At 33.9% G+C, this 15,574-nt stretch overlaps 1 protein-coding gene across 2 annotated transcripts in view; it reads left to right on the top strand.

Moving 5' to 3' along the window:
- The window catches only part of UBL3 (ubiquitin like 3), a 274,931-nt gene that overhangs the window by 92,201 nt on the left and 167,156 nt on the right, over positions 1 to 15,574 (top strand). The window lies entirely within an intron of this gene.

Raw genomic sequence — 15,574 nt, 5'->3', positions numbered from 1 at the left:
AATTTTCGTGTTGAACTACTGCGAGCCGTATTTTTCTGACATAGTCGGCAACACGCGTTCACCCCGAGTTCACGGGATGCGTTGCGATGGGTGTAAATTTTTCGTGGCTTCCGGGCTGCCCGCGTTTCATCCGTGATCCCCTTGGGTCGTTTCGTATGGCTGCGCCTCGGCCTCAACTTCTGCAGGTATCGCGAGCAAACTGGATGTTACCTGGATGTAGAAGCTTTCTCTCTCTCTCTCTTTTTTTCTTTCCTTTCTTCTTCCTCCCTCTCTCTATATTTCTTGCACCCTCTTTCTTCCTTTCTCTCTTCCTTTCCATTTTACTTTCCCTCTCTGCCAGAGATCGCGTAACATGAATTTGCCTGGTGCGCTTATGGTTTCAAAATTAAAAAATTGGAGGTATATTATATGGTACTTTATGTTACATGTATGAGCCAAATACACTCGGATCTCGTCACTTTTCCGTTACCAGATCTGAACGCTCGCCACTTTTACAGGAATTGTACACGCCAATCTTGAAATGTGATTGGTTTCTTGAAAATTCGCGCCATCTCTTCTTAAGTGAAGATGACATGATTGAACTGCGCGGTGTATTTTTGTTCTACCGAACCATATTTTGCTCCATTCTTCTCTGCAGTTGATTATCATTCTTGTCACAAGATCCCGCCATGAGATCCGCTTTAGGGTTTCGATGGGACATTTTCAACAAATTCTTATTTTGCATGAAGCTCTGCGGTCTAGTCATGAGCGTGTAAAAATGATGAGTGCAAAAGCGATGAGCTTCGAGTGTGTATTGTTTCATTCTGTTTTTGCATTGTACCAATCCCACAACACTCTCTTCCCCATTATCTCTCTATTTCTCTCTCTCTCTCTCTCACACACACACGTTTTCTCTCTTTCTCTCTCTCTCTCTCTCTCTCTCTCTCTCTCACTTTTCTCTCTTTCTCTCTCTCTGTCTCTCTCACTTTCTCTCTCTCTCTCTCTCTCTTTTTCCTTTTTGCCGCTCTTTCTACATATATCCACGGCCTCGCGGTACGGTACGAGCGCGGAATACGTGGAATATGCACGGCTCGGCGGACCGAATCCGTGTGTATACGTGTCGGGTCGCCTATATTTAACGTGGGAAGAAGGCAGCTCGGAAGAGGATCGGATAGATCACGGCGTGGTTGCCTCGACGCGTTATTGAGAATTCCTGGTATCGGATTCAAACGGTGTTCTCAGTTTTACCGCCCGGCGAACACTAATCCAATTCCGGAATACCGGTATTCGGAGCGATCCGATCCGGTGTTCACGCGTTTATTAATGTTTTCCTCGATCGACGGAATCCCTGATAATGATTCGCCTGGTTGAACCCGTCGCGGATGCGTCTCCAGAATGCTCCGAGATACTAAATGCACGTAATGCGCGATTGCGTAAGCGTCGCGTCGCTCTTGCAGACAAGCAGAACAAACTGGGTATCGATGCAGAGGTGTGCGAGATCTCGAAAATATCGAGATCCACGAAAATCGTCGAGATTCTCGAACAATTTCGAAGAACTCGAAAATTTTCAAGAATCTCCTGAATATCGAAATTCTGAAAAATTTCGAGATTTTCGAGAAATCTTGATTTATTTACTTATTATTATTTATTTGTTTATTTATTTACGGGTGAGGTGCTCTTTGGTTTACATAAATAGGTTAACAAATATGCACAAGCACAATTATTACAAGAAAATACTAAATGTAGGATGAAGTATCGCGAGCAGAAAAAATTTGATTGTTTTATAATGATGATTAGCAGTTATAAAAATCTATTAAAAATCTACTACAATTTAAATGTATATTCAAAACTGTAATTTAAATGTATATTCAAAATCTACTGTAATTTAAATTTCTACTAAAAATCTCTCTCTGTTACAATTACATTCTAAATCAAAAATTTATTATAGTTGCCCTTACTCTGATTTAAGACGAACTGACTTAAATTTCTACTAAAAGTCTACTACGATTTAAAATAACAAAAATAATAAAACAATAAAAATTCGTTATGGTTAAACTTTAGTAGCACAGATGCTGAAAATGATTTACAATTATTCCGAAAAATATGTTCACCAATTGAAGAAATGCGATAGAAATCATTTTGATAAAAAATGATACTATTCTTAGATTTTACACAAAATTGCGAATGATTATACATGTAACAATTGTAATTAGCTCACACGCTCACAAACATTCAACGCAATAGCTTCGCACGATCTTTGGTATCGTTGAACCGTCGCGAATTCTTTAAACCTGTTCGCAATCATCCTTGTATCTAAACTAATCACAGAGTCATTAGCAGGCTTAATCCAAATATAATCATTCACGGTTCATTGGCCATTGTAGTATCTTACTTAAAAAAAAAAGAAGCCTACGAAGAAGCGAGCGCTTATCGAATCTGTTTCTTAGGATTGGGTTCGCTGTAACCGTTATAAAAATGTTCAATCAAGCTTGTATAATCTGTAGAGGAAACGGGTGGAAAGTACACAGACTAATTAGAAAGAGGAGAAACGCAGAGGATCGTCTAAGAAAAATGAATCACTGTGTTGGATACTGGCATCATGTTCATTAGTGAAATTACCAGTTACGCGAACGCCTGAAAGGAAAATAATAATCTCCTGGTTCCCGTTCCCTTTAATCAAGGCGCGTCTAATGCACTTCCGTAAGAAACACCGTCGCATCGGAAAGAGACCATCTTTCCTCAAACAGGAAATTTATCTCGCGTGGGCCGCGGTTTTAAGAGCAGACGGAAAATGTGTACCGAGAAAGTTCGTGTTGCATCTCGGATGGTCCACTTTTAGGCGTGCGAACCCCGGAAGCTAATTTCGATAGTCGCGTTCTGGCAAGATCTGTTTGGGTTAGCTGCACGCCTAAGTTATTGCACCGCGATGTTTTTCACAGCTCGCACTTTTTAAGCGTTCATAAATTTCTAAACGACGATTTATGTTTACGTTTATCGTACGCCTAATTGTCGAATATCGACAGCGGAAGGACACAATATTATTTCGATTTGAAATAAGCAAATAACCATCCTTATTTAGTAGATTTTGTTTGGAATCTTAATTAGTAATCTGACAAGTCATTGCTGTGCAACAGTTTAATGTGATAAAAATAAAATAAATAACGTAACAACAGATCGCGAGACTCGGGCCCATTTGGACCCAGAGTACATTTACTCGCGGACAAAAGTAAAGAAACTTTACACATCGTTAACATCTGAGTAAAATTTTATATTTAAACGATACACGTCTTATTAACCCGAGAAAGATAACCTACGTCGCAGAGGCGCCTGCGAAGACTGTTGATTTTTGTTAATTTTTCATAGAGGTCTAGTGATTTAAGTTTAAAATTCCTTAAAATATAAAAAAATATAATATAAATGCATTTTATTTTTACAATAATGCCAAACCTTTAAAATGACTAGATTAACTTAAATAAATATCCATTGTTAGTATAAAATTGACGCCTTAGAAAAGCATGCGCCTCTGAAGCGTATGGTTATCTTTTACGTATGTTGTCATATGGTTATCTTTCTAGGGTTAAATATAAAAGTACATATTATAGTGAAGCATACAGCACGTTGTTTATACAACAATATAGTTTTATTTAGTGACAAATCAACAAATATTATAATAATAAAATAAAAGTAAAAGATCACAGGAAAGTAGAAATAATATTTTTGTTGACACAGTACAAATCTTTATCCTATGTTCAGAAAGTTTACTGCACTTAAGAAAATGTATCTGTGTAACCCGTCTCCTAACTTTCGTCCACAAGTGTATATTGTTATCGGACTCCATGTATAGCGTTTGTTTCTGACAATCAATATTTTCTGCATGTTTCACATGTCTATATGCAGAAAAACTAACGTGTCTAAATGGTGTACCCTCCGAAGTATGTTGAAGAAAATAGGTAGATAAAATTATAAGTGGTTCCAAATATAATGTAATTAAAATATAATAGAGTCGTTCGATTGTTAATTTAGGATCGAGGTAAATCGCGCTCTGATTTATTATGTAACGAAATATATAAAAGTTGAATAAGGATAGAACCACAAATAATACGGCGTCGTTTTGCACGCTTCTGCCGTCACCGCAAGCTATTCATTAATTCATAATAACTCTGTTTTTAACACGTTCCGTGCCACGTGTACCATCGATGGTACACGCTTGCATGTTTACTTAGTGAACTGAACAAATTGTTTACAAGAAATTTAGAACCGAAGAATCAATTTCCACCGCAAGAATGGGCGTTGATAAGTTTTTGTTACGTTGTTATGTGTACGAGAATTAATAATTGCACGTAATACATCAAGTTTTAGTAAAATATCAAAGTGTGAAGATTCGAGGAAAAAAAGCTCGGCACGGAACGTGTTAAACGGTAGATACGTCACTAAGAACACCGTGGAAAAAAGAGGATCGTCTGCTGTAATAAAATGGGGTACAATAAAGGAGGAAATAAAAAACATTTCATTTAAAAAACCATCTCGAATAAGTGATGAAAATGATAGTTTCGTTCGTTTCTATAAATTCTCTTAGATAAAATTATTTCGACGCCGATTCTTTTTTTATGCTGCGAATGTTAATGAAACAAAAATAAATACGAAATGTACAATGCAGAAACTGTTCATCAATCGTGCAAGAAATTAACTGACATTCACATCCTGGCCTATTAACTTCAAAAGGTCACTTCTTCGATGTTTATAAACCAATCTGGCATCTGCAGGATGAGCAGCCATATTTAAACGCATTTGGTGCACGGCGAACGAAATCGGAAATTGGAAAGACAGAACCGAAATAGAATTTTTGTAAAATCAATGCAAAAAGAATGTAGCGATCGGGTATTTCATTTTAATTTTTCGTAATTGTTAGAACTTTTATGCAATAACTTTCATACAGAACTTTCATATAATATGGACTTATGTGATTGTGTTTAACGTCTACCGAATAAATTCTCAGTTATGGTTGTTCGGTATTTTCTCCTGCAACTATTTCGTCTGCCAATATTAACGCCAGTCGTATTAATGACAGAAAACACGGAGAACGTGTTATCTTCCATTGTGCTAACCAGAATTCAAACACATTCCTCGCCCATTCGAAAATCTGCATAGATTCTCGTGTAGCTAATGCTCTGCAAACCGTTGCATAACCGAGCTGAGTAGTAGTAACTACAGTGAGTCATAGACAGAATCGTGCAACAGATACAAAAATATGATTTGTTATGTGATCTTTGGCCAGTGAATTAGGATCTTACGCGGAAATATCACTTTCTAGGATCGCGTTAGTATGACGAAGTGCCACGAAATGTCCGAATTACGATTGAAAATACAAACAGAGTATTCATTCTTACAGATTTTTAACACGTTCCGTGCCACGTGTACCATCGATGGTACACGCTTGCATGTTTACTTAGTGAACTGAACAAATTGTTTACAAGAAATTTAGAACCGAAGAATCAATTTCCACCGCAAGAATGGGCGTTGATAAGTTTTTGTTACGTTGTTATGTGTACGAGAATTAATAATATTGCACGTAATACATCAAGTTTTAGTCAAATATCAAAGTGTGAAGATTCGAGTAAAAAAAGCTCGGCACGGAACGTGTTAAGCACCGTACCGATTGAAATTCGAAATTGTTAATAATTCGATTAATTCGTATAAACTTCAGAACAACAGTTCTCCGCATGGACGATTTATCGCTGTTATTTTTGACAATTTGTTTTTCTCGATATTCTGAACACAATCTGTTTTTTTTTTTTTTGTAAAAATTGTTATTGTTTGGAATAACCGAAAAAAGATTACATATATTTATCCGAGTATGAAAACTAAAACAATACTTCTGTAATCAGTTAACAGTTACGGAGAAAATTGCAGCTTTCCACCACTTTTAACCAATAACTACTAGAAAACTATAGTTACCGACATGTAGGAAACGCACTATTGAAATTTTCGTTCCAGGATAAAACTGTAAAGAATCATGTTTTTACTTTCTTTTGTCGTTCTAACCAATTGCAATTCTTTCTGTTATTTGTTCGGACATTATCTAATAAACTAACCACTCTAACGTCCCAGAAACATTCCAGTCGTTTGGTCCAATTTTTAAGACGTTATGTATAGCTTCGCGAGTGACTTCAAAGAAAAAAGTCCAACTTTTTCTGGATGATTCCCACAGACTACTCCCAAGTCAGCGTACAAAATCACGAAGATACACTTCGATCTCACGCTCCATATCGGAAACGATAGGATTATATCTCGAACACCGTAAACTATGGGATTTTAATTTCCTTTAGCCACGATCGCCGACCGAATTCCCATTGCGCGACCACCTCGGCGCGAATCCCGCAGAATCGTTCGCGGGCTGCACGCAAATTCGATTTTTCAATGAACTGTAAACACGGCTTGATAAGGGTGAGAACGTTTGCGTAACCGTTCGTATTTATCCAGGCGCGATTTGATTAAAAATGTATCGCGGGAAAAATGTCCGGTCCTCCGATGGCGTATTGATCGTATAGATAATTCGATTGCGGCGGTCACCGACCCCCCGCGTTTTTCATTAATTAATGCCGGGCCCGCAACACCGGGGACTCGGGACGCGCGTCGTGGACAATTGCGTTTCCATCTCTCTATTTTCCCGCCGCGGACCGTTTTGTAGCCGGAAATTGAAAGTTTCATGCCGGTCCGGCGCGGCGCGACGCGGCGCTGCCGAATTATTAATGGATTCAAAGGACCGGGAATAAACGCGCGCGCGCGCGCGCGTTCGGCCACGTGCCCCATGCGCGTATCTTTAACCCTTAAATGCATGAATTAATGAATTTTATTTAAAAAATAGGGTTATAATTTTTCAAACGAGTGGAAATCGGGAAAAATATTAAAAAAAATTATAAGTCATATCTTATAGGGTTTTTATTGAAAAATATTAATGATTCATTTTTGGTACACTATGCAAAATAGACATAAAAATTCTTTAGTTAGTATGACATATCTATAACAAAATTATAAACCACATGCATACCACACCAAAACAAAACCAACAAACCAATAAAGGAAGCATAGTACTAAATACATGTCGTAATTATTACCATTAGTGCATGTTGTCCCATTTTTGCATCAACACGAAATAAGCCCTCCATACACATGATAGTTACGGAATATAGACAAAAGTACTAGCAAATTAATAAATAAGAGCCTTACCTTTAGAAAATATTGTTTGTTTAACGAATACACCAAAATATTTCTAAATAATCCACTTCCAAAAGTACGTAAATGAACCCGCTATCAAAAATGCGCGCCAATTGGTATAACGTCAGAAAGATACAAATATTAAAGTCAAATGTCATTATTTTAGTTAATTTTTGATAAGTCAATGGACAAAGGAATCACTGCCATTCAGCCAAATGTATCGATATCAAAACTGTTGTCGGGTATCCGCGCAAAAAGTTATTGATTCATTTTTGGGACTCTATGCATTTAAGGGTTAATCGGAGACCGTAACTGTTATAACCGAAACGAGAAGGAATTAACCGTTATAACCGTTAAATATTGCTTACAATGATTTTGGTTAGCAATAACCGTTATAAATGACGGAAATAGTTTTCGATTATAAATAACCAAATAACGAGAATGTTGATTCGTTGAGGATCATCGTTATAACGGATGAGAACTGTTTTTGGTTACGAGAAACGGATATTCAGAACTACACATGCATTGGTTACGAATAATCATTATCGTCTTCACCGTCATTAATTGACTGTCGTAAATTATTATTACCATTAGCAGAAAATAATGTGAAGTTGTATGTAAAATCATGGTTTGATAAAAACATTCAACACAAATACGAATTCTTTTTCATTCGGAAAATATCGTAATTTTTAGTTTGCTTCGATTATTTTGTATGTTATTTTTAAATGTGTTTTTACTATACTATTGAGAAAGCAAAGTGTTATCGACGACGACTACCGTAACGAATACATCAAAATCACATGGAGTATCAGGTTCTACTTTTGAAAAAAGTAGTATGCACCACATGGTCGACGGTGTTGATCCGCGTGCAGTCTAGCATTGTTTATTTTTTCCTTTCGATCTAGAAAAAATATAAAACGGATTTTTTTTTCATAATAGAATTACATCATGATATTAATTACTCTAACTGCGTCTACTTTTGAAAAAAGTAGTATGCACCACCTGGTCGACGGTGTTGATCCGCGTGCAGTCTAGCATTGTTTATTTTTTCCTTTCGATCTAGAAAAAATATAAAACGGATTTTTTTTTCATAATAGAATTACATCATGATATTAATTACTCTAACTGCGTCTACTTTTGAAAAAAGTAGTATGCACCACCTGGTCGACGGTGTTGATCCGTGTGCAGTCTAGCATTGTTTATTTTTTCCTTTCGATCTAGAAAAAATATAAAACGGAGTTTTTTTTCATAATAGAATTAGTTCATGATATTAATTCCTCCAACCGTGTTTATTATATAATTAAAGTAAACCTTTTCGCAAAAATCACTTCACCGTTTTTACAGTCGCGTATTATCGTTCATTTTGAATTTTTTAAACAGGATTTAGGTCCATGTAACATGTGATTCTATTGTGAAACAAATTCCGTTTTATATTTTGTTATAGATCGAAGGAAAACGTGCTAAATTAAACACCGATTAACGAGAGGTTCATTGGGAACAAGATGGATTATTTCAGCAATCGCCAACAAAATCTAAAGAAAAGAAAATCTTGAAATGTCAAAGAATATGCGGAAAAATTGACGAAAAGTTTCATCAATGTTTTACGATGTCGAAAAAAATTGCTGGAAATTATCGCTACTTTGCCGGTTTATTCGAAGCTCTCCTCTTAATCAACGAGCAGCTTGCGCCACGGCGGTGCTTCTAATCTTTTTCTCTTTTCATTCTCTTTTTCACATGCTTTTTCTTCAACTCTTTTTTTTAATGCCGATCCGACCGGCTAGACGGACGGGGCGCGATGGTCGACGAAACGAAACCGCGGCAAAACCGACGGTGATTCTCGATTTCGAACGCAGCCGGACCGTAATCTTCTCCGGGGAGACCCGAGCTTCATTTCCTGCTCCGCAGCTGGGATCAGGAATCCAGTTCATGGCTAAACAAAGACGGTCAGCAATTTGGCCGAGAAATCCTAGACACCAAGCCTCGCCGGCTGCCGCAACTCCATTACCGCGGACACGGGGTTCGGCGCAACGAGAAATTTCACTTGGAAATCGAAATCTGAGAATTTCGGTGACTATATGGGCGAACCGTCTGGGCGAACTCGAGTGATCTGACTATTGCACAGTGGTCCGGGAAGTAGTAATTTGTGGCCTAAAGTCTATTTTGCGACTTTGATATTTCGAGATATTTGTTTTTTCTCTAAACTGGCAACCCTTTGAACCCTTGAAATCCAAAGTATTAAGTTTGGCAGACAACTGTATGATGAAATATAGCGTTAAAAAAAGACATACTTATTAAATTGAAAGTAAAACTAATTATTTTAATCATTTTAATTATTTTTATTCTCTAAACTGACAACCCTTTGAACCCTTGAAATTCAAAGTATTAAGTTTGGCAGACAACTGTTTGATGAAATATAGCGTTAAAAAGACAACTTATTAAATTGAAAGTAAAATTAATTATTTTAATCATTTCAATTATTTCTATTCTCTAAACTGACCACCCCTTGGACCCTTGAAATTCAAAGTATTAAGTTTGGCAGACAACTGTTTGATGAAATATAGCGTTAAAAAGACAACTTATTAAATTGAAAGTAAAATTAATTATTTTAATCATTTCAATTATTTCTATTCTCTAAACTGACCACCCCTTGGACCCTTGAAATTCAAAGTATTAAGTTTGGCAGACAACTGTTTGATGAAATATAGCGTTAAAAAGACAACTTATTAAATTGAAAGTAAAATTAATTATTTTAATCATTTCAATTATTTCTATTCTCTAAACTGACCACCCCTTGGACCCTTGAAATTCAAAATATTAAGTTTGGCAAACAACTTTATGATGAAATATAACGTTAAAAAGACAAACTTATTAAATTGAAAGTAAAATTGATTATTTTAATCATTTCAATTATTTCTATTCTCTAAACTGACCACCCTTTGGACCCTTGAAATTCAAAGTATTAAGTTTGGCAGACAACTTTATGGTGAAATATAACGTTAAAAATACAAACTTATTAAATTGAAAGTAAAATTAATTATTTTAATCATTTCAATTATTTCTATTCTCTAAACTGACCGCCCTTTGAACCCTTGAAATTCAAAGTATTAAGTTTGGCAGACAACTGTATGATGAAATATAACGTTAAAAAGACAAACTTATTAAATTGAAAGTAAAATTAATTATTTTAATCATTTCAATTATTTCTATTCTCTAAACTGACCACCCTTTGGACCCTTGAAATTCAAGGTATTAAGTTTGGCAGACAACTTTATGATGAAATATAACGTTAAAAATACAAACTTATTAAATTGAAAGAAAAACTAATTATATTATTTATTTGTTATTAGATATAAGAATTCGTGTTTGTGCTATATTTTCACGTATGCGTGCACTTATATTATGTTAGTTACTTCAGTATGGTATAAGCATCTTATGAGGGCATACAAATTGTTTAAGCTTTACAGCATTTAAAACTTTGATAATGCTTATACTTAAACGATTAATAGTGATTGATTTCGGATGAGATACGTAATCTATTTCATATGAGAGCTCTCACATTTCTTGGACAAGAGTGTACGTTAATTTGAAGTGCAACCTTCAATTCAACGTCAGTTTCATGTGTAGGCGTCTGAGTTATTTTAGTGTCACGCATGCATCGTTCAAACGAATCATAGGTAATGATTTACTATTTCCAGTTGCATTTGTTACGGTTTCTACCTTAGCGGCTAATGTAAATGTCACTGCAAATGTATTTAATTGAGATCAATCGACATAACTAAAGATTTATGTTAAGAAATGAATATGAATCTCCGTTTAGACTGCTTATACAGAGTGTTTCGCTTAAAACTGGCCACCTCAATACATATCTCCTCCAATAATGATGTTACAAAAAATAACGTATATGAAATTTGACTGATATTAAGAGACAAATACGATGCATAAAGTAGTTTTTCCAAGATCATCGATTTTGATTCGCATATAAGTGCATATTTCTTTTATTGCATCGTGTAGCCGACGGTAAAATGCATTCAGACGTGTATATTGAGTTGACCTTAAAATGACCTTCGGCTCCAAAAGTTGTAGTATCTATGTAGATCTTCCTGAAAATGTTCATTTTTATGCATCTTTTTAGAATAACGAAAATTAAGGCAGAGTTTCCTTCGTCAACTAAAAGGTTAGTCATTGTATAAGGAGAAAATCAAAGTGCTATCATAACTTGTCAATTTATATGTAGGTTCTATTGCATTAAGCAAAATCTGCACGTGCCACAAATGCAAAACGATCAGCAGTCTATCATAATTATTCATGTGTTTGATGTGAAAATGTATTCCCTTAACCTTTAACCCTTTCAAAGTGTAATATAAGCATGGTCAGTATGGAATTTTTATTGCTTTCGTGCATCATATATTCTCATCTCGTGAGCAAATTTCTTTTTGTCATGACAAATTTCTTCACGAATTCAGCTTGTAAACAAAAAATGAACAATTTGGGATGAAGAGATACGATTATTCGAATCTCGCGGCTCGTTTTCATAGTTGCTAATTGTTAACAACTATAAAACCGACCGCGAGGCTCAAATAATCGTATCTCATCTTCTCAAATTGTCCATTTTTGTCAACAAGCTGAGAAACAATTGGAAAGAAAGAAAATTTATATTTTTCGCATGTCAACCCTTGCTTTCTTGCTTATATGAGTCAGTTAGAATCATAGTACAATAAATTCTCCCTAATTGACGCTCAGATTGTCCATTTTTGTGAACAGATTTTCCTCGTTGTAAGAAACAAGGAATATTTCATATGATTATTTATTAACACGTGTATTGTTTATACTGACAAAAATTGTTAAGATAATTTGAAGACAAGTTAATCCATAGTAACTTCATAATTATTTTCACTTGTCTTTCTAATATTTTGTTATGCACAGATTAGATTTCAAGACATAAGTCAACATTTTCGAAAACGTCACTTACGCCACTATGATTCTAACCCATTCGTATGTTAATGACAGAAGAGCAGACTTTTATTTCGATTTAAAAGAAGTGCACGATAGAGTAGTATACTAGTAGTGTATTATTATTAGTGTACTATGTTCGACATCTTCATAACTGATTAAGAAATCTGAGTAGGGGATCGAGTATATGTAATCATTTCGCCGATCCTATAATTCCACATGTTTCCTTTATTAACGGACGAGCTTGCGAATAATCTACAAGTTCTGCAATTAAATATCACATTACCAAAGGCACAGGCAGGTACTATCTTCTCATCTGGGAAGCAATGAAACGATTCAGAAACGTGAAATGGCCAATGGCCAGTGAATTGGTAAAGGGAACCCAAACCGACATACGCGGTCAGTTTCCCGAATGTTCCCAGGCTGCGGCGTTTCTAATCGTGGATTTCTAAAGAGGTTTCTCCTCGAGATCGTTCTACTTGTCACACGTATTAATTTTATATGTCAGACGATATTATGCATTTTTCGAAACAATGCTTGAGCGATTTCATCGAATCGAGAAACGGTACTTTTCAAATATCTTTGTTTATCTATGATAAATATATGTATATATATATATCGAGAATTAATCGTGATTAATTACTAATTTAATTAATCGTGAATAATGATATGGAAAGAAAGTGTGCGTTGAGTTTGATTTGTGTGCACGTAATTGATTTTAGAAATACATGTTGAAAAAGATGATTAATAGCCAGCAGATCTTTATGCAGAATAAAAATTGTTAATAATTGCAAGATACAGAAGCTACAGAGACAATCGTTTTTTTTAAACAACTTTAATTAGTTGGAAATGGTGCAACAATAGTTATCAATCCTTTAAATAATTTTAGATAAAATTTATATATTTATATATAATATAATATATAATATATATATATATATTATATATTATATTATATATAAATATATATATATATATAATAATATAATTTATTTTATATATTATATTTATTTTAATATTAATAATTATAATATCATATAATAATAATATAAATGATTTTTATTTATATATATATATATATTATAATATAATATACAAATAAAAATTATTTATATTATTATTATTATTAACATATTAATATTTATTATAAAATAAATATATAATATGATTTATAATATAATAATTTTATATTATTTTATATAATAATATTATCGACTACAGATCTTTTATCCACTTACTTCATAACTAGTCAGACTCGTCATTTTATACACATACAGGTAATATAGTAAATATGAATATTATTAATTTCTTCTAAATCGGAACAAAAGTTGATTCTTCTGTTATTAAAATCTAGAAATCAAAGTAAATGGAGACACACGAAGAACAAAAATAATCTCATTCTATTAGGGAAATTATTGAGGTCAATGAAGTGCTAATCAACGTAGCTGTGAAAGAAATCGTAGTGCAAGGTGTTAATGCTACTTTCGATATTTTATGCTACATACAGTGGCGACCATTAATATCTGAACACGATTTGAAAGAGAACAATTTTTTTTAAACCCATTCAAATAACTTGAATTTTTTTGTAAAAGTTGGAAGGATTAATTTATTAGATAACATGTTGAAGAAATTTTGCAAAAAGTGCTATTTATCAGAATCGTGGAGAAGAGAAATGTTGTTTCCCTATTTGGACTTGTAATAAATATTCGAAAACTACGTTTGTCCGACCAATTGTATTGCCTTCAAAATTGTATTATTATGGCTTTTAATAAAATAAAATCCTTTTAATTCCTAGAAAAAATAATGTCGTGTCTGAATAAAAAGCTATTCTGCCAACCTTAGTTAAATTGTCCTAACATTATCAAAAAAAAAATGAAGCTTTAAATTAATAAAATCATTTTTAGATAAGTGAAAACAAATGGAATTATATTTGGAACACTATAAAGTATACAGAATATTCTAGATTTGCGTAGAAGGTAAAAGACGCGTGATGTTCTAAATATTTTTAAATATCCTGAAACGTGGCAGATTATAGTAGATAAGACATTTTATCTAAGAACGGCAGTATTATCTCCTAAAGAATATCCGAATATTAATGAAAAAATAAATGTATGTATTAATCCTCGTTTATAATTTTTAACTGAAGGCAATGCAAAAATATATATAGTATAGGTCACGAATTAAAAATTTTAGAATTATTTATCGCTTTATTTCTAGCCGGGAGACTTTTTCCTCTGCATAAAGAGTAATGACCTGAAAAGCAGCCAGGCAAGAGTTATATTCGTCTTCGTGTTATTAAAGGTAGCGATCAAAATGCGTCATCGAGTCGTTTACCATTTTACGATCATCCTGAATTAACTACCAAATGTAGGGGGAACTACAATGAGCCATCTCGTTCTTTCAGGGCGTCGCGACGACGACGCCGCGTTCTATAAATTTCCCAAGGAAAGTTAAATCTAGAAGATGAAGCTTGCTGGTAATGACTATTCCCGGTTGTATTCAAGCAAACAATTTTCTCACTAACATCTGTCGCGGCAATTTGAATTTTGTTTATTACTTCGAGCGTCTTTGAAATGTAGACATTTATGAGCCCAATCAACTTGCCATAAAAATATGATGGTAATTAAAACATCAAGGTGTCCGAATGAATTCTTTCTAGTCGAATATTTTACTCGAATAACGATTGTTTATTATTCTTCGTAAATTATCCTACTTACTCGAATAATTCTTTATTCGAATTAATTACTCGCATAATTATTTATTCGAACAAAGATTGCAAAATGATTCGAATAATAACGCGAATAATTGTTAACCGTTCTTGTTTGTACGTAATTTTATACGAATATATTTATACGAATGCATTCAGGATCGATTCAATTTCTTCTTTTTTTTTTATAGAATTTAAAAATTGCCTTCCTCTGCACCCGTATAAAGATTATTTACTTATGCATCATGATCAATGTATCCAAAAGCAACGAACTTATCGATGCAACATTTGAAAAAAGGAACGTGGAAGAAATAAATCAATTAATTATGACAAAAACACGATTTATGCGATCATTTCCCGTATAAATTCCTGTACGAATGAATTTCGAATAGGATCGAACTCGAACGAATTCTTATTCGAATAAATTGTTTTTAGATAAATTTGTATTAAATTAGATATTTATTCGATAGTGTCGAATAAAATTTTATAAATAAAAAAATTTCAAATAATATCTACTACGAGCATCGATTGAAACATAATATAATATAATATAATATAATATAATATAATATAATACATATAATATAACATAATATAATAATATAACATAATATAATAATAAATTGCATCTCGAAAACTAAATTAGATAGAGCTTCGCGCGAGCTCTCCGTTTACAGCTGTATCTCACCTTTGTAAACATACCAACTATAGACAAGTTTGATC

The sequence above is a fragment of the Megalopta genalis genome, chromosome 9 (assembly GCF_051020955.1).
Source record: "Megalopta genalis isolate 19385.01 chromosome 9, iyMegGena1_principal, whole genome shotgun sequence".
NCBI lineage: Eukaryota > Metazoa > Arthropoda > Insecta > Hymenoptera > Halictidae > Megalopta > Megalopta genalis.
This window is presented reverse-complemented; position numbering and strand designations above follow the sequence as displayed.